The sequence below is a fragment of the Nicotiana sylvestris genome, chromosome 7 (assembly GCF_000393655.2).
Source record: "Nicotiana sylvestris chromosome 7, ASM39365v2, whole genome shotgun sequence".
Taxonomy (NCBI): domain Eukaryota; kingdom Viridiplantae; phylum Streptophyta; class Magnoliopsida; order Solanales; family Solanaceae; genus Nicotiana; species Nicotiana sylvestris.
In genome coordinates, this window is record NC_091063.1 from 145474631 (window position 1) to 145495000 (window position 20370).

Below are 20370 nucleotides of genomic sequence, written 5' to 3' on the forward strand. Positions count from 1 at the left end.
CATTATTAGGACTGAAAAGGAAAATAAAAGGAAAAATGATAAAAATCAGAACAAAAGAAAGAATAGGAAAGCAATGATGATTTTTTTTATATATTTTCTTTGGAAAGTTGGAAGACAACAATGTTTACAACTAGGAATTCAAAGCAACAATTGAAAAGAAGAAAACGTTCAAGTTATGTCCTGGAGATAACTTGTGACACAGGAAAGGTGGCAGGACAGGTCTACCCGGACTTCCGTCTAGTCGGGAATGGCGTAGCCTCCCAGTTTTGAAGTTTGGCGTTCGGCCCCATGTACATCATCTCAGCAATGCTTGTGCCTTCACCTGGTTGAACCATGTGGACCTCGTAGAGCATTTCTCTCATTGCCCCACATATCTCCTCGATTTCCTCAGCCGTGAAGACCTCATCATCTTCTTCTTCTTCAGTGTACCTCGTCCTGATGAAGGTTGCATATAAATCCGGCAGTGGTTGAGGTAACTTCCAACCCTCATTTCTCCTTTTCTTTGCCCATTCTTCGTCTGCTGGAGTAGGTTTGAAGCCTAATCCAAAAGGTTTCTTGATGATTGGCAAAGTAATAGGTTCTGTTATTCCCTGAAGGGTTCGTCCAAGCCCCTTCCCTGGCCTAAATCTATGCCGGATCATCTCTTTGGCTACCATAAACGAAGCGTTAGACAAGAAAGGCTGGGGCAGGGTATTCCCTCTTCGCGCTGCTCTGCCAGTACAACCTCGAAAGCTTGATAGACCGTATGTTCGCTTCCTTCTCTTGGTTCAAGGTACGGGATGGATGGATCCCGATAAATGGCATGCTCATCTTCCCCGTGGACCACGATCTCTCGGTCTTCGTACTCGAACTTCACCATCTGGTGAAGAGTGGAAGGAACGGCTCCTGCCGCATGGATCCAAGGTCTGCCAAGGAGAAAATTGTAGGATGTGTCCATGTCGATCACCTGGAAGGTTACTCGAAATTCGACTGGTCCTATGACCAACATCAGGTCTATTTCTCCCATGGTATCTCTTTTGATGCCGTCGAAAGCTCTTACGCAGACATTGTTGGGTCGGATTCTTCCGGTCCCAATTTCCATCCTTTGTAGCGTGGAGAGCGGGCAAATGTCAACGCCTGAGCCTCCATCCAACATTACCCGCTTGACATAGTAGTCCTCGCATTTAACTGTTAAATGCAAGGCCTTGTTGTGTGCTGCTCCTTCCGGGGGTAAATCGTTTTTGCTGAAAGAGATTTGGTTGACAGCGAAGAATCTTTCTGTCATCCGCTCTAGTTGTTCCACCGAGGTTTCAACTGGTACATATGCTTCATTCAGGGTCTTCAGTAAGATCTTTTGATGCTCGGCCGACCTTATCAATAATGATAGCATGGACACTTGCTCAGGGTGCTTGCGCAGCTGATCTATCACTTCGTAATCCGGCATCTTCATTTGTTGGAAGAACACTTCCGCTTCTTCAACACTCACAGGCTTCTTTGGAGGGAAGCGCCTTTGTGTGGCGTTGTTCAGTTCTTGGGTATTTGAGTACCCTCCAATTGAAAGTATTTTCTGGAAGTTCTCCCATGACCTCTTTACCTTTGTACATCACCAAAGTCTTTTGATAATTCCACGGCACTGTGGACGGGTTGGTCATTGGCTTTTGTGGCACGCGTCCGATAACCACTGGCTCATTCAGCCGAGGTGGTTGAATCGTCCCCCGGACCACATAGGCCCCTTTTGGCACGTACATAGGTTTTGTCTTTTTGATCCCGAAGTTCTGCGCCTTCTCAGCTCGACCTCGTGGTATGTAAAGAACTTCATTTTTTACAGGTACCACTTTCTTCTCTACCTTCTTTTCAGGCTTGTTCTTTATAGCTTTGACCTCTTCCCCCTTTTCTGGCTTCTGGTCTATTTCAAACCTCTTCCCCATGTCGACAATGGCAATTATGGCTTTCAAAGCAGGGTCGAACTCTTTGTCTTCACAAATCATTCCGATCAGCGGCCCATTATTGTGAGCGGGCAATGGATTGTTAGTCACATTTGGGATCTCTTCGTCCCTTAGCACTATTTTCCCCTGCTCTATCAAATTTTCGACCACTCTTTTCAATGACCAACAGTCGTTTGTATCGTGTCCCTCGGCTCCTGAATGATAGGTGCATCTGACTCCGGCTTTGTAAGAAGGCGATGTTGGGTTTTGCCTTGTTTGGGGAATTGGTTGCAAGAAACCCAACTGGACTAGCTTAGGGAACAACGTAGAGTATTGTTCACCGATGGGCGTGAAAGTCCGTCGTCGGGGTGGCTCCTGAGGGCGGTAGTTATTCTGCGGGGGATGTGGGTTATAGTGGTTGCGGTAAAGAGGCTGACTTCTGGGAGGTGGAGCTGGGCCTCGGTTGGTTTGTTGTGGTGGATGGTTATAAGGTTGGGCATTCATGACCATATAAGGTTGATGAGCATATGCCAAATTTGAGTGAGGGTAGTAGTGTTGTGGGGCTCTTTCCGGAAAATGGGGCCTGGGATGACGATACTCCCTTACTTCAGAGGCTGCCATAGTCGTTTCTTCCTTCTTCTTCCCCCTCGTCGTTCCTCCGGACCCGCTTTGGACGGCCTGGGAGGTTGCCCTTATGGCTGCTTGACTCAAAATCCTTCCCGTTTTCAACCCATTTTCCACCATCTCTCCAATCTTGATCGCTTCCGCGAATGGCTTACCCATGGCCGACATCATGTTTTGGAAATAGTCAGACTCTTGAGCCTGGAGAAAGGTAGTGACCATTTCCACTTCATCCATGGGAGGCTTCACTCTCGACGCCTGTTCACGCCACTTAATAGCATACTCTCTAAAGCTTTCCGAAGGCTTCTTCTTCAAATTCGACAGAGAGTTTCGGTCTGGCGCAATGTCGATGTTATACTGGAATTGTTTTACAAAATCTCTGGCGAGATCATCCCATATATGCCATCGGGACATTTCCTGATCCATATACCATTCCGAAGCTATCCCTACTAGACTTTCCCCAAAGTATGCCATTAGCAGTTCTTCTTTTCCGCCTGCTCCCCGCAATTGGTTGCAGTATTTCTTAAGATGTGCGATGGGGTCACCGTGCCCATCGTATTTCTCGAACTTGGGGGTCTTGAAACCCGTTGGCAGGTGCACGTGAGGGAACATGCACAGGTCGGCGTAAGAAACGCTCTTTTGTCCGCTCAATCCTTGCATATTCTTCAAACTTTGTTCAAGGCTTCTCATTCTCTTGGCAATCTCATTTTGTTCTGCAATTCTGGGGTTCTGATCCTGCCCGGGTGCAAGCTCGCACTGAGGCGGTAGAGGATTAGTACTGGTAGCGAACCTAGTTGGTTCCATTGAGAACGATGGGGCTTGGAATGTAAAAGAGGATGAGTCAAAGCTTGGCTTGTACGTGGTAGGTTGTGCCGTAACCGGGCAAGTAAAGATGTTCATGCTTGCATCAGTGGCCGACATTCGGGGATGAGGCTCAAAAGGCGATCCAGCGGAGAAGGCTGAGGTGGCTGGGTACCCGAATGGGGTAGCAGGGTAATTTATGGGGATATTAGAAGTCCCACTTGACCTGGAGAATAATTCGGAGAATCCGGGGACGACACTTGGCGGCTCTTTCCCATTGTTCCAGTCGTCCAGCATTTCCAACATGCGGAGCCGTAGGATTCTATTTTCCTCCGCAGTTGTGGATTCAGGTGTGAGGACGGCTGAGATTGAGCTCTCCTCAGAAACAGGGATCGTTTGCAATGGAATTTCTGAAGACATTTCCACACTTCCTTTCGACCTGGTGAAGTAAGTGTGAGTACTGCTTCTGGCCCTAACAACAGGTGGTTGAACACTTTTCCTTGACCTCGTGAAATATGAGTGCGAGGCCAGACTTTCACCAAACCAACCGTCTTTTCAAAAACCCTGAAAAAATGCTCAATGACAAACGCACGGTTAATTTGTAGCAAATAACAGATAGTTAATCTCACGTTGGGCATGATGCACCTATACAGTTAAGTGGATTACTATATGTTTGCTACGAGAGCATGCGTCATTCCGGCGTTTCTTGTTAGTTTTTTTTTCTCTTTTTTTTTTGCAGTAAAAGAAATGCGACCGGATCCGATGAGGATTGCCTACGTATCACGATGCCTACGTGAATCAGATCATTGCGTAGTTCAAAAAACACAAATGAGCGTGAAAGAAGCAAACTCTTTATTATTGAAGCAGTCTATTACAAACTACATTCTGCAAAAGAAAAATCAAACTTTGAAAATAAACCTAGACTCAAAAAATAGACTAAAAATCACCCTGATGGAAAAACAAACAGAAGACGCTAAGATAGAGGCTTGACTTATGAGTGCATTATGGTTTTGAAAATTGGTGTCCGCGGGGAATCGTTCGGCCTCGCCGCGGTCCTAGGCGTGAGATCCCTCTCAAGTTGCTCCAGCTCGTGCATAGTCTGCTTGACATAAACCATTACTGCCGAGGGGAAGGTAACACTGGACATGTTCTCACATCGCAGACATCGTCTGGTGATGGCATGGGCAATGGCTTTGATCCTATTCTCTGGTTTGCTTCTTTTCTATGAGTAGGCGTTTTATCTGATCGCTGCATATCTCGAATACTTGAATATCCTGTATATGCTGATGCTCCAATCGCCGTACTTCCAACTTCATCTGGGCTATTGAGTCATACCAGTATCTGCTCTCAATTTGGAAATCCTTGGCCTGACTAGCTGCTTTGATCTCAAGTGCTGCCATCTCTCTCTTTATTTTAGCAACAGTCTTCTCGTGGTCGCCTTCCAATTGATTCAGGTATCTGCGATGCTTATCTACTCTTGTATCCCACTGTGCCCTGAGTTCTGCTATGATGTTTTCAGATTTCTCCAAACCATCTCGCCATTCCCTGATTTCACCTTTTAACCTTTTTATCAGCTGCTCGTCTGATCGACGCCTTGGTTGTCTATCTGCATCCAACCTTATCTGTTTGATCTGGGCTCTGAGCTTTTCATTTTCTTGAATCAACCTGTTCCGCTCTCCCAGATCGGTAGCAACTTGCACGTTGTGTTCATATTTCAAGTTTTCCACTTGTTGCTTTAACCTGCTGATTTCGGCGCAATAGCCTCTTTCTTTTGCTAACCAATCCCACTGCTTTTGTGATGATTCGGTAAAATTCCGGATGTGGGGTCTCTTAGCTGGCCTTTTCATGCTCAAGTTCCCTTCTGTACCATGCAAGGTAACCTGGCGCCGTTTCTCCTTTGGCTCGATCCCGCACGCAAGTATCTGATTTCAAATATTGACCCTCATTCCAGATTTGGCGAATCTTTGCTTCTGGGAACTGTCCGTTAGGACTTATCTCAACTGCTTGAGCGCTAAGATCTTCCTCATGAGGTACTGTCTGGCATCTTCCGAACTGTCTCAAAACTCGGCCGGGTGCGTAAGGTTGAATGCTCTTAAGCCCCATCAGCAAGAAATGAGTTTTAGCCGCCGACATATATAAGATCTCATCAACAGGCAACCATCCCAACGTCCATTGTATTTGGCTGGCAGTAAGAGCTTGCAAGAACGAGGTCCATGCCAGGACTCCTTTGGGCCAAATGATCTCTCTGGTTCTCGTGTAAGATTCTTCTATGCGGGTCTTTTCCGGGGAACCATGGCTCAAAATCTCGGAATGATGGCAGAGGTGCTCGGTCATCCATATCTGTAGGAGCAAGTTACAACCTTCGAAGAAATTTCCCCCAGCTTTACAAGCTGTGAGAGCTCGAAAGATGTCGGATACCACCATAGGCGCGAGAGTACTGTCACTTTGCGTGAGTAAAGTGCTGACGACCCCAGATATCTTCAAATCAATGTTTCCATCTTTCCTTGGAAATACCAGAAGGCCCAGGAATATTATCATGAACGCTACCCGTCTGTGCTCGTCCCACTTCTGACGAACTCCTTTGCTGCACAGTTTGTTGATTGGATTATTGAATCCCCCTCATGACCGTACCTATCATATATGAAGCATGGAGTACAGAATCCGGCTGCTAGATCCGGGTTGTGGACTGTTCTAGGTATTTTCAATGAATCTAGGAACCGATGTACCGTGACGACTCTTGGGGCGACCAAGTATTTTTCCCTCAAGGGAAGCTCAGTATTCCCGATGTATCCGGCCATTTCTTCCAAAGTCGGGGTGAGTTCAAAATCAGAGAAATGGAAAACATTGTGCGCCGGGTCCCAATAGGTAATCAAAGCTCTTATGATATCTCCCCGGGGCTGGACTTCCAACAGACCCACAAGACCTTTCAGATATTTCTTAACCTCATTTTGTCCTTCAACACCTAGATCATTCCACCATAGCCGTAACTTGACAGGGATTTTGGTCATTATTGAAAAATGTTCATTTTGCATCGTGCTCATCCTGCACATTTATTAAGGTGATTTTAACAAAACGACTTGACTCAAAATATTTTAAACAGAGGGGATCAAGTTTTGAACACGGCCTTTAAACACTTCGGGGATGAAGAGTTTAAGGCTGTGCGGGTCAACTGGACAAAAATGCTAAACAAGACCCAAAAGGTGGCTGTTTATGCAAAGTCAGCCTTCCGGCGTCCCTTTCGGGAACGTTCGGCTATTTATGACAAAACAGCGTCACCTGATTTATTTATGACTCTTTTAAAATTTGACACATTTTATTTATTTATTTATTTATTGATTTTGGCTGTTTTAGCAAAAATGGGGGTTGAACCCGACGAGGGTTGCCTACGTATCTCACATCCGGTGAGAATCAAACCGGCGTAGTTCGGGATATCGTAAAATAGGAAAAAATCGAATAAACCTAGAAATCAGGAATGCGTATTTTTTTACATTTTTTTTTGAAAAGAGATAAAGATTAAAGAAACTATTTATTTTTTATATTATTTTTTTTTAGGAAAAATTTGGACTATTAGTCTGAATTCATAAAAGGGGTACTACGAAAGAAACAATACATTATTTTTTGAATTATGAATTTTCGATTTTTTTTTTAAATAAATTCCTCTTCTTTTTTTTTGATTTTGAAAGTGATAAAAGAAAATTTTTATATTTTTTTTAATAACTCTCAATAAACAAGACAGTTTTTTTTAGAAAAATTCCGGCGAGGTTTTGACACTACTTGGACATTGGTTTTATTTTCCAAAAATAAGTAATTATCTCTCCTACGCTGCTATTTTCCCCTATTTTTTTTTTTTTTAGGAACCGGTCGACATGTGGAACCGAAGCAAATAAATGCACAACACAGATAGGAATGCAGCATGATGGTCTTTTCCATTTCAGGTTGCCTGTCCTAGACGGACCCAACCCCTGTGTTGAGTCCCCTAAGTCAAATGCAATATGATGCAAATAAGCGTTCCTACTAGGGATCCGGCATGAAGTTTCGTTATACTAGGTTTAAACCTTGGTATTTGTTCTAGACTGTGTACCCGAGCGGACAACTCGAGTCGAGGAGGGGGCTACGTACCGGGGACCCGCGAGATCGTCCGGCTTTGTAACTTGTCCGACCTCTTTCTTATTTCAGGTATTGACACTAACAGAATAGGGAGTCTCGACCAGCGAGCTTCTCCCCGGAGGTAAGAAAAGAAGGGTTTCGGCACAGTTTATATACAGTTCAGATAATATCAAAAGCGGTAAAAGACAACATTTAGCACTTTTATGCAAAACATGTAATAAAGATCAGATAATAAAGCCAAATATAACAATTATTCTAAGTTCGAATTCTTGGACCCTGAACCAGTGGTTCTGGGTCACTAATCCCCAGCAGAGTCGCCAGAGCTGTCACACCTCCTTTTTGCGCGCCCAGCCCCGAAGGGTTAAATGCGCGGGTGGAGTTTTTCCAATTTAAGTGACAATATTCGAAATGAGATTATTTATTTAATTCAGAGTCGCCACTTGGGAAAGGTTTGGTTTTTGGTGTCCCAAGTCACCGGTTTATCTTGAATCCCAAATCGAGGAAATTTTCGACTTTTCCAAATGAAGTCTGCGAACCAGAAATTCTAAGTAAGGAATTATGTTGACCCGAGGGAAGGTGTTAGGCACCCTCGAATCCCGTGGTTCTAGCACGGTCGCTTAAATTGTTATAATGGCTAAGTATCTGATTTAAATACAGGTTGTGACTTATGTGCTTTTATTAAGTTTAAACCGCTTTTATTATTATCATTTATTTTATAGAATTGCAACGTCGTGAAAATGCATCTCGAACCACGTCACAGTCAATGCACCCGTAGTTGTTAATACATTTTGACTCCGTTGAGACTTGGATTTGGGTCACATCAATGTGCACCCGATTTTAAGAATATAATTTACTTAAAGTCGCGCCTAAAGAATCTAAACGCGTTATTATCTTTGGGGAAGGCAGTGGAATTCACTAAAACAGTCCGTCCCAAATTCTAAGTATTTATCATGATCAATTGTTGAGGGCCCCGCAATTTGCATTTTTATTCGGCGAGGCTCGTCTCATTATTTTAGAAGGGTACCCTACAGTGGCTACATTTCTACTACGTTTATCTTTAAAGGGAAGGATGATACCGAACTTTGCTTGTTTGAGCAAATACAGACTGAATCCTTATTATGTTTGCTGAACCTAAATTTGTTTGATTACCTGATTGATTGTCCATGAGGTAAGAGTTACCTCATACTTTGTCTTCATCGAGTGAATACGCTTATTAATCTGCTAAGTGAGATTGCAAACAAACTAACAACATGTATTGAGTTATGTTTAACAACCTCCAAATTCTATTTTAACACTCTAACCTATTTGAAATTGATAAACGAAATCGGCTGTTTATTAGGAAAATTACTACTAATTGAACTCAGGATGACTATTAGTTTTTCTCAACAATCATCACATTATTTCGAAACAAAGAATCTATACCGAAACCCAATATCGAACCTGCATTGGAACAAATAAAACTGACAGGAGAACTGGCATTCATAGCCAGACTCTTAATGTGAATGCATGAGAGTTTGTTTGGGATACATTTATCCCAGACCTAATACCACAGATTTGTCAATTCAGTGGTCTAGGCAAAAATACATACAAGTGCCTGCCATGACTCTATGTTATACAGTCATAACTAAGCCAAACAGAGCGTTATACTGAACTGAATGTATACTAAATCAGACATGTTGTCTATGTCATACTGTCATTACTATTGAACAATGTTATCTAACAGTCCATCTCAAACAGAATGTATGCTAGTTTATACAAAGTATTTGCAGTTTGCAATAAAAATACAATCCTAACTAACATTCGACCTATTTTTAACACCCATGTTATAACATGAACAGCTGTTTGTTTCTTTATTTCTGTTTCAACTTCAAACTTTCAATAATACAAGGTTTCAGAGGTTGTGTACCTGGAAATATTTGACAATTGAAGAATAGGGCAGTCAGCAGAGTACAATGACAACAAAATGCAGCAGCAATCATAGCACTATCAGTAGCAGCAGGGCAGAATAGCAGCAGGCAAAGCAATACAGCAAGAAACAGGCTCGAGTGCAGAATTGCAACTATGGCCAATAGAAAGCAATAGCCAAATAACAGCAACACCCAGTGGAGTAGAATCAGAACTCCAGACAGACCAAACCAGTAGTAAACCAATGAAAACACTCTATTAATAGACACAAACTGGAATTTCAAAGAATCAGAATTGATTTGAACAATTTGAACAACTGAAACCCAATAATAATAGGAGGAAAAAGTTTCTGATTGTTGGTTGTATACCTTCTATCTCTTAACTTCTCTCTATCTATGTTTTCCTAAAATCAGCTCTATCCTTTCTCTGTGTGTATCTATTTGTATGTATTTCAGCTCTCTTTTCAAAAATTCCTCACAGTCTGTCTATTTTTCTTTTTCCCATCTCCAATTCTGTATATCCCTCTAATTCTCCCTCTTTGTATGTCTTTCAAGCTCTCTCTTTCAAAACTCCTCACAGTGTGTTCCCCCTTTCTTCCTGTATTTTCTGATCTCCCCTTTTATCTCTGTATGTCCTCCCTTTTATAAGCATTCGTATTACCCCTTTTACAGCCTGATAGATTATCACCAATACCCCTCCCATGTGCCTCCCATTTTCCATCCCAACTTTAGCTAATTAAGTATTAGACCCCATTCACATTCCCTGGCAGATTCAACTTTTCCATTTTATTAACTAAAAGCAAGTATGGGCAGTAGAATATATCTGACAGCATATGCTGTCAAACCATTTTAAAATTGAAAGCCCTTTTATGCAGGAAAACAGGCTGTGCACAAAGCACATGAGGTGCACCAATGCACATGCTGTGCACGAGTGCACATGCCTTCCAATTCAGAATTTAAACCAAACAATCCTTTTTACATTACTGATCAATTCAAACAGCTATAAGTAAACAAAAACTGGTTCTTAATTGACTCAACAAATGCTTAGCAGAAGTAAATCGATTTGTTATTGTTCGGACAGTTGAAACTAATTGACGACACATGTCGACTCGACTATATTAGCATTAACATACACAATCGTAACCAAAAATCCGACATTTAACAGTATCGACCCATAATTCGAATTATACTGACTGAGCAAAGTGGTACTCGAGGAACCAATTGCTCAGTCAACATTTGAAGCTCAATTATTGTACAACAAATACATATGTCTTATCAGAATAGGAGGGGGGATTTTAGACAAACAAACAGAGGTTCAGGCAAAGCGGTTGAAGCACAGTTGATAGAAGTCAAGGACAGAAAACGAACAGACCCTTACAACAATCAAACGAACAAAAACAACTAAGAAAAGAAAGAAACTCACCTTAAATCGCAAAAGATCAAACCTTAACTCGGACTTGGTCAGGCCTTTCTTAAGGCTGAACGGACTTTAAACGAAGTGTTTCTCAGATGAGAAACACTTTGATTAAAGTCCATTGGACCTTAATCTCTTCGGTTGAACCAGTGACGGAGGAACACAAAACTTTCAAAACTTAGATCTGGGATTCAGGCTTCCCTGATTAGATTCGGACCAAACCAAGTATGGTTTGGTCACGAGGGGGTCTGGGGAGTGTCTGGTGTGAAGCTGGGGTTAAACTGTGTAGATCGAGTTTTGACTCAAATCTTCAAATGAAGATTCGAGAAGGTGGGGAGGGATTCGAACTACATGGTTAACAGATCCATGTTCAGGAAGGCAAGGGGATTCTAGGGTGTTAAGGGGAAGGTCACCGGTGTTCATGCCGCCGGTTTTCATGGTGGGGGATACAGGGGCGGCTCTAGGGTTTGAAGGGGATGAGGTTGAAGACGAAGGCTGGGGTTCGGATAGGGGGGCAGGGTAGGATTATGGGCTTATATAGTTAGTGGGTGGACGGATCTCGACCGTTAGATCAATTTAGATCTACGGTCTGGATCTGATGGTTAAGTGGGACGGTGTCGTTTCAAGTGTTGAGGGTTTGGGTTCGGTCCGGGTGTGAACAGGTCGGGTTTGTTGGTGGGTTACGGGGAATTGATCTTGGCCGTTGATCACTCTGAGATCAACGGCCCAGATTAGGCACAATCCAAACGACGTCGTTTGGACACCCTGGGTACTAAATGGTCTGGACCGGGCAGGCCTGGGTTTTGGGCATTGTTTGTTTGGGCCAATTTTATTGAATTGGCCCAATCCGGAAGAAGAAGGGGTCCTTTCTTTTTTTTTTTTTTTACTTCTTTTTCTTATTTATTTTTTTATTATAAAAATACAAAAATAAGTAAAATGAAATTAAAAATAAACACCTAGTACAATTATTTGCACACACATTACAATAATTCAAAACAGGTAAAATTAAACAAAACAAAATCACGGACAAAGATGCTTGTTTATGCTTTTCTATTTAAACCGTGTTACGGTTCAGATTATGCATGACACGTACACACATTTTTTTGAATTTTGTTTTAATAAAGTAAATAAATAAAAACGGGCCAAAGTCACAAATAAATCAACAAAGTGCCGCACAAAAATCCAAAAATTGTACAGCAGGACCAATTTTATTCTTTTGGAGCGACTGTCGCGTAAAAACAAAAATCACATGCTCACATCGGGTAATATGATGTTGTTTGAGGTGCTTTGATCATTGGAACAAGTTTGAATAAGGTATTGGGTCATATTGGTTCTCTTGGTTGAGGTCCCGGGGGCCATGGGGTGAATTCGGATGGTTAGCAGGAAGATTTTTAGACTTAAGAGATCTCAGAAGTTGTTGCTTCTAGTATTTCGCACCTGCGGATTGGGGACCACAGGTGCGGTGCCGCATATGCAGAAAAAGAGTCGTAGAAGCGGTTTGGGAAGGATAGCCAGGGACTGCAGATGCGGCATATGGACCGCACCTGCAGAGTCGCAGATGCGACTCGTGGACCGCAGATGAGGAACTTGGTGCCCTAAGTGATTTCCGTAGATGCAAAGGAATTACTGCAGAAGCGGTACTGTAGGAGCGGTGGTGGGATCGCAGATGCGAAAACCCCTGGGCAGAAAGTTTATAAGTCATTTTATCCGCGATTTTGAGACATTTTTCCTCTATAGCTGAGAATTTTGAGAGCCTTTTGAAGGTGATTAAAGAGGGATTCAAGGAGAATTGATTGGAGGTAAGATTTTTGAACATAAAACTCGAATCTATTGTGAAATTAACCTAGAAATTCTTGGAACTTAAGATAAAAATGAAAGAACTAGGGCTTGGGATTTTGAACTTTTGAATTGGGATTTGAAGGACCTTTTGAGGTCGGAATTGAGAACTTTTGGTATGTATGAACTCGTGGGGTGATAAGGAATCTAATGATGTGAAAATTTCTGAGTTTCGAGAAGTGGTCTCGAGGCTCAAGTTTTGCTATTTTCGGGATTTTCGATATTTTTCGATTGTTTTCGCTTGGGTTTTGTTCCCTTAGCAAATTGTGATGTATTCGTTCTGATTTTGGATAGATTTGACGCGCGTGGAGGCCGATTCGAGGGGCAGAGGCATCGCGAGCTAGAGTTGTAGCCAGTTCGAGGTGAGTAATGATTGTAAATGGTATCCTGAGGGTTTGAAACCTGAATTGCACATCGTAGTGCTATATTGAGGTGAGACACGTGCTGGATGATGAGTGTTGGGTCTTTTACTACTGGGGATTGCTACTTGGTCCGTCCTGATCGATGATTTTTACCGCGTATTTAACTGAACTTATTTGTTATCATCATGATTTGGGCTGATTGCCATATTTGGGCTTCGGGCCAATTATTTGAATCCTTCGCGGATTTTTATCACTGTTTCCTCACTGTTTTGACTTATTATTTGAACTCAGTCCTGTTGGTATCTACTATTCACGAACTCAACCACTTTTACTCAGATTTGAAACTTAAATGATATTTCTAAATGATGTTTTGGGCTGAGAACTACTATTTTATGAATGCCCGAAGGGCTTGTGATGATTTTCGGACTGAGTGAGGCCGAGAGCCATATGTGAGGATATGCTAAGTGATATGAGGCCGAGGGCCTGAGATACTTTATAAGCCACGAGGTGGCTTGAGTGATGTGAGGCCGAGTGCCGAGTGATGTGAGGCCGAGTGCCGAGAGATGATGTCACGAGGTGGCTTGATATAGCACTTGGGCCGTAAGGGCCCCCTCCGAAGTCTGCACACCCGCAGTGAGCGCGAGTACCCATCATGATCTGAGAGTGAGCCTGAGGGTCCGATACTGTACTGAGAGTGAGCCTGAGGGGCTGATATTGTTCTAAGCGATTGTTACTGTGCCCGAGGGGCGTATTTCTACTTGTTATTTACCTGCTAAATTACGTGTTTTACTTGGTTTAAAGGAATTTCATTTGAATTCTTCATGGATTTACTGCTTTAAGTGATCTTACTGTTTGATATAGAATTGCTTTGTGCCTTTACGTGTTTTCTTGCTTTCATCCATTATTTATGATTATTACTCACTGAGTCGGAGTACTCATATTACTCCCTGCACCGTGTGTGCAGATTCAGGCATCGCAGCGTCCGCTCTTGAGTGTTGATCCTCCCAGTCCAGACAGTGTTTTTCGGAGACTACGAGATAGCTGTTGGCGTCCGCAACCCCCGTGCCTCCTATATCTTACTATTTTATGTTCTTGAACTTTTGTATCGGATTTCGTATCTAGTAAACTGGTATCTGGATTTATTAGTTGCTCATGACTTGTGACACTCCGATTTGGGCTGTGTTGGAATGGTTTCTACTGTTGTTATCGTTATTTCCGCAAATTATGGCTATTATATCATGTTTTAGAACTATTTATGGTATTTAATTGTTTAAATGAGATGTTCTCTTTTGGTCTAGCTGACCTTGTCTTCACGAGAGGCGCCATCACAATCGGGTTTAGGGTAAGGGTCGTGACAAATAATTAATCATATAATTATTGATGAAATAGTGGGTGACATAAGCACATAAGTCACTCATGTGTACTGGTAAGCATCGATCAAAAATGATACTATCACTTATATGTAGTACATGTAAGCTTGCATAAAAAAATGGAGTTTATATACTTTTCTTGCTTGCCTATATATATGGACAACAATTAATTTCGATAAATCTGGGAAAGCCAAGACCAATATTTATTCAAAATCCCAAGTAAAGTTTGCAAGATTGTAAAGCCCCAAAAATTTTTCCTAAGTATTATGTTCTCACACTCAAGCTCTAAGTTGGACACAAAAATGTATGAGAAGTTATGAAGGTATAAAATACATAAATTTTATGTTTAGAAAGTTGAATGGATAATTATAAGAAGAGAGGAATAAATTGGAATACACTGGAGTTGTTTAGGGATGAAAATGATCTTAGCCGCACATGACCTAAGTCTCAATGAGCATATCTATCGATATATAATGAATTGAGATTAATCTATATATCAAAAGAAAACCTTGAAGTCTAGTATCTAACACATCAAACCATTCATGATTTCGATGTTCCTATATAAAGTTATAGGCATTTTACTGAAGACTACCATGTCAGAAAAATTAGTCGCGTTTTTGGGCTCTCAAGAGTGCGCCAGACGCCAATCGGAACACCAAAATCAGAAATAATTTTATCTGGGCATCGTGGGTAGCACATGGCGCGGATTGTGACGCCGAAGGTGTGCAGTTAAAAGGGACGGGGAGAGAAAAAATAGCCTCATTCTTTAAATATTAAACCTCCCATCTCATCCTCAAGTCATCCAAGGGTTCTCATACTACCTAAGGTGAGTTTTCAATGCGATTAACGTTAGAATAGTACTTTCAAACATCAATTCTAATAATATTCCATTTCAAAATCTCTATATTCTCGACAAGAACTCAAGAACATAGTCTCTCTGCTTACCTAGGGTTTCGTGTTCAAAGTAAATTTCGTAATCATTTATGGTTGATGTTTGTTTCTAGAAACTGCTACAAATACTTAGATTAACGATAAATCATAGAATGAGAGAAGAATCAAACCAATGGTTTCTATATTTTGAAAATCTTGAAACTTCTAGTATTGATTCTTAAATTAATTATGTATGGAATTGTTTGGTAAGTTGAACCCATTGGATTGCAGCAAACGAAGGTACTCAAAAATAAGCAATCAAGGTGAGTAGAGACAATGCTTTTACTAAAGTTGTCTTCTCACAAAGATCATGCCATAAGTATTTGTTAGACTGTATACACTACAAGAAAGTATATAATTTGCAACAATTTTTTTGCAACAACAATGATATTGTTGTTAAATATCAACAAATGGCAACAATATTATTTATGTTATAAATATATTATATTATGGATGTTCATTTAGTACTCCGTTGTAAATAAGCTTCCTGAAGAAGCTTATCCATATGGGACTTCACTGTAAATATGTTTATCTATTTAGGTACTCTATTGGAAATAAGCTTCCTGAAGAAGCTTATCACTTCGGTACCCGATTATGGATAAATATACTGGGTATAATAAGCTTATCCATTCAGTACCCAGTTATGGATAAACATTACCCCCGGTAGAAGATTATCCATATCAGGTATAATAAGCTTAGCCTTTCAGTACCCAGTTATGGATAAACACTACCTTCGGTAGAAGATTATCCATATCGGGTATAATAAGCTTATCCTTTCAGTACTCCGTTATGGATAAACATTGCTCTCAGTAAAAGATTATCCATATCTGGTATAGTAGCAACTTACACAACAACTTATTTTCTTCTATAAATAGAAGAGATTTCAGTTCATTATGTACATCAGTTTGAATTCGAATAATATATCAGTTTTTCTCTATACGTATCTTTACTTTATAGTCTTTATTTTATAACACGTTATCAACACGAGACTCTGCCATCTCGAGCAAATATTTTGAAAGTATCTGAGGTAAGAACTTTCTTTTCCTAAATAATGTCAAATCTTTCTAAACTTGAATTTGCAGCTCTGGATATATCGGGAAAAGGTACATGTCTTGGGTGCTTGATGCTGAAATTCATCTTGATGCGATGGGTCTGGCAGACACCATCAAAGACAAAAATCAGGCATCAAACCAAGACCGTGCCAAAGCAATGATATTCCTACGCCATCACCTTGATGAGGGCCTGAAAATGGAATATCTTACTGTTAAAGATCCAGTCATACTGTGGAATAATTTGAAAGATAGATATGACCACCTGAAGATGGTCGTTCTTCCACAGGCACGATATGATTGGACTCATCTAAGGCTACAAGATTTTAAATCTATCAGTGAGTATAATTCTGCTATGTTCAGAATTATTTCCCAATTGAAGTTATGTGGTGATAATATTACTGATCATGATATGTTGGAGAAAACTTTCACCACTTTTCATGCCTCGAATATGCTCCTGCAGCAGCAATATCGAGAGATGGGATTTAAAAAGTATTCTGAACTTATCTCACATCTTCTTATAGCAGAGCAACATAATGGGCTATTAATGAAAAATCATGAAAGCCGACCTATTGGTTCTTGTCCATTCCCTGAAGTGAATGAGACGAACTTCCACCAAGCTAAACGTAGAAAAGGTCGTGGCCCCAGTCATGGTCATGGTCGTGGTCGGGGAAGAAACTCTAATCATGGTAATAATAATGCACCAAAGAACACTCCTCACCACCAGCAGTGGAAAAGGAAGAAACAAAAGCATGAAGCGGTGCAAGCACCAAATGCAGAAAATGCATGCTATAGATGTGGAGGAAAATGGCACTGATCACGTACTTGTCGTATGCCAAAGCACTTGGTTGAGCTTTATCAAGCCTCCCTAAAGAAGACAGAGAAAAATGCTGAAGCACATTTTATTTCTGAAGATAATTTAGACTTCATGCATTTGGATGTAGTTGATTACCTTGCACTCCCAGAAGGAGAAACAAGTCATGTAATCGGTGGTGAATATGTAGAAATGTAAATATTTTAATTTTTGTTGTTTGTAATAGATAGTATGGTTATGTAATTTTTACATAAAGAAAAATTATGATAATGATGTTTACTATAATATATCTTATTTATGTCATTTTGAAGAATATGGATAACATTATTAGATCAACTTAAACTCTAGCAGAGTTTGCAAGAAATATACAACCACCAGAAGTGGTTATATTTCGTATATCTCATTGTAATTATATTTTGTTAACCACCAGAAGTGGTATATGCTTATGATCACCAGAAGTGATAATTTAGGTTTTCTATGGTTACAATCGAAGATAAGCTACATAAATATTCTTTATATTAAATGCTTGCCTCGATTTGCTCCTGAAGTAGCATTATCGTAAAAGAGCTTCTAAGACATCACACAGTTTGTGTGATTAATGCGCGTTCAGATAATTATGTTCCGTTCCCTGAAGGATGAGAACTTTTGATAAATATTAATACATTTCCTAAAGTGAATGTGACAATATTAATAAAGCTCGTAAATATGAATGCGCTCTTGATGTGAATATATCACAATTCACCTCTAGAAGAGGTAATATAATTGAGAGAATATATACTCAATATTTCGTATTTTAAATTTGCTCCTGAATAGTAACACAATTGAAATTGCCTCCTGAAGTAGGAAAATATTATGAAGAAGTGTTTTCTTGTGCTTAAACAATTGTTTTACATTGTTTATTTGATTGTGATTTTCTCTCATGATACCAAAAGTGTATGAGAAATATTTGATAGTACAAAATGTATCAACAACTCCTGAAGAGCTAACTATTTGCCTAAAGGATACATGACACTAGTAGTGCCCGATAAATATTAGATTGTGGATAATAAATGAAGACTCTCGAAGAGCTTATATACAAATATGTCATTCATATTATATGATTATGGTCAAAACATATGTTGTAGTAAACCTGAAGTTTACTAATACAAATGGCTATCATATTGAGACTACAAATGATTGGAAGATTGATAATCTTCATGTTTCCACAATCATAGGGGGTAAAATAATATGTATGTGAGAAGTTACCCGTCTTATTCTTTAATTTGTACTATATCATGTATCACAGTAAACCAGAAGTTTACTAAAGCAAAAGTTTATGCCATAGTAAACCAGAAGTTTACTAAGAGATAGCACATGACATGATAAACTTGAAGTTTTCATTTGCCATTTTTAAATGAGCTATTTGAGAATTCAGATAAGCATATACTAAAGAACTAGAAGATTCTTCAGGAATTCTCATGTGTTGCTTGTTCTCATAATGAATTGATTATACCAGCTAAAGTTGGGACTAAGACCCCTGATTCTGAAATATATAAAAGGTGAATATGGGCCCGTTCACCTATCATGTGAACCACTTATAGGTGCATATATGAGATGGTTACATGTGTAATTATTGTCAACCTGCAGTTTGGCATTTGGAATTGCTTTTCTCGATTAAGAGCATAATTTTCAGATTATGAAATCAAGACAGTTCATCTTGATAATGCTGGTTTATATCCAAGCTGGTTTAGCATTGAATACCTCCTATTAATGGCTAAACCATTGCTTATGAGAACAAAGCTTCATGTGTTGGTCTAAGATTTTCTAAATTGCATATAGCAGCACTTGTATGCATCAGATCAACAATATATGATAAGTCCTCCCTTCACAATTGGTTTAGGATCAGAAACCAAATATTTTTACTATCTTTTGTTGTGTGGTATATGATTAATTTCTCTACCATAATACACAAAGATATGTTTCCCAAAGATGATTGGGGATATATGTTAGTTTTTCTAACATTTGGGGGATGGAATAAACAGTTGAAAAATATGCTATATGAATCGAATTATCATGATCCTCACTTAGAAGATAATTCAAGTCGAATGCCAGAAGCATTTGCTGATCCAAAATTAAATATCATATTTCAGCTGCAAATGCTCCTATTAAAATTAAAGTCCCTGAAGGATAGAGTTTACTGTACGCATGAAGCGTGGTAGACCAATCGGTTCCAAAGGTAACAATCCTTGAAAAATAGTAGGAGCTAATGATCAAAATGAGGAGGAAATAAGCTCTAGAAGAGCCCACGACATAACATTTCATGAAACTCCCGAAAAAGTTCAGGTACCTGAAAATAAAGAAAGTGATGAGATCTCCACAAGTTATGTCGCTTCGGAACTGACACAAAATGATCGTCGACGATATATTTAATACAATATAGTGCACAATATTGTAAAAGATTGTGAGGATCGGACTAGCAGTCCAGACACTTGAAGATGTCATACCATTTAGATACAAGTCTTAACCTATATGACTTATTTGGCTAAATCTATATGAAGATCCTTGAAGGATTGAAAATGCCCGAAGCATATAATTCAAAGTCTTGAGAAATGTACTCGATCAAATTATAAAGATCTTTGTACGGTTTAAAGCAATCTGTGCGCGTGTGGTATAATCGCCTCAGTAAATATTTGCTGAAAGAAAGTTACATAAATTATGTTATTTGTCCATGTATTTTTATAAAGAAAATGTCATCAAAATTTGTTACACTTGCTGTTTATGTTGGTGACATAAATCTTATTGGAACTCCGGAAGAGCTCCAAGAGGGTCTTAAAAATACTTTTACATGGACAAAGTGTACCCATTAAGTACACCAATGAATATTCAATCACTTGAAGTGAATAAGGATCCGTTCCAACCTCTAGAAGAGGATGGGGAGCTCCTTGGTCCTGAAATACTCTAACTCGGTGTAGATGGTGTACTTATTTATCTTGCTAATGCTAACAAAAGTGGTGCAGATCGTATTGGTAATGCAGATGCAGGTTATTTATCCGATACCCATAAAGTTCGATCTCAAACCGACAAACATGGAGTGAATATGATTGAGATCAGTGATTCATTCGAGAAACATATGGGTTGGAATGTTATAAAAGACCCACAATATTATACAAAGACAATGTTTCATGCATAGCCCTATTAAAGGGGGGATTTATAAAAGGAGATAGAACGAAGAACATTTCACCAGAATTATTCTACATACACGATCTTCAGGAAAATTGT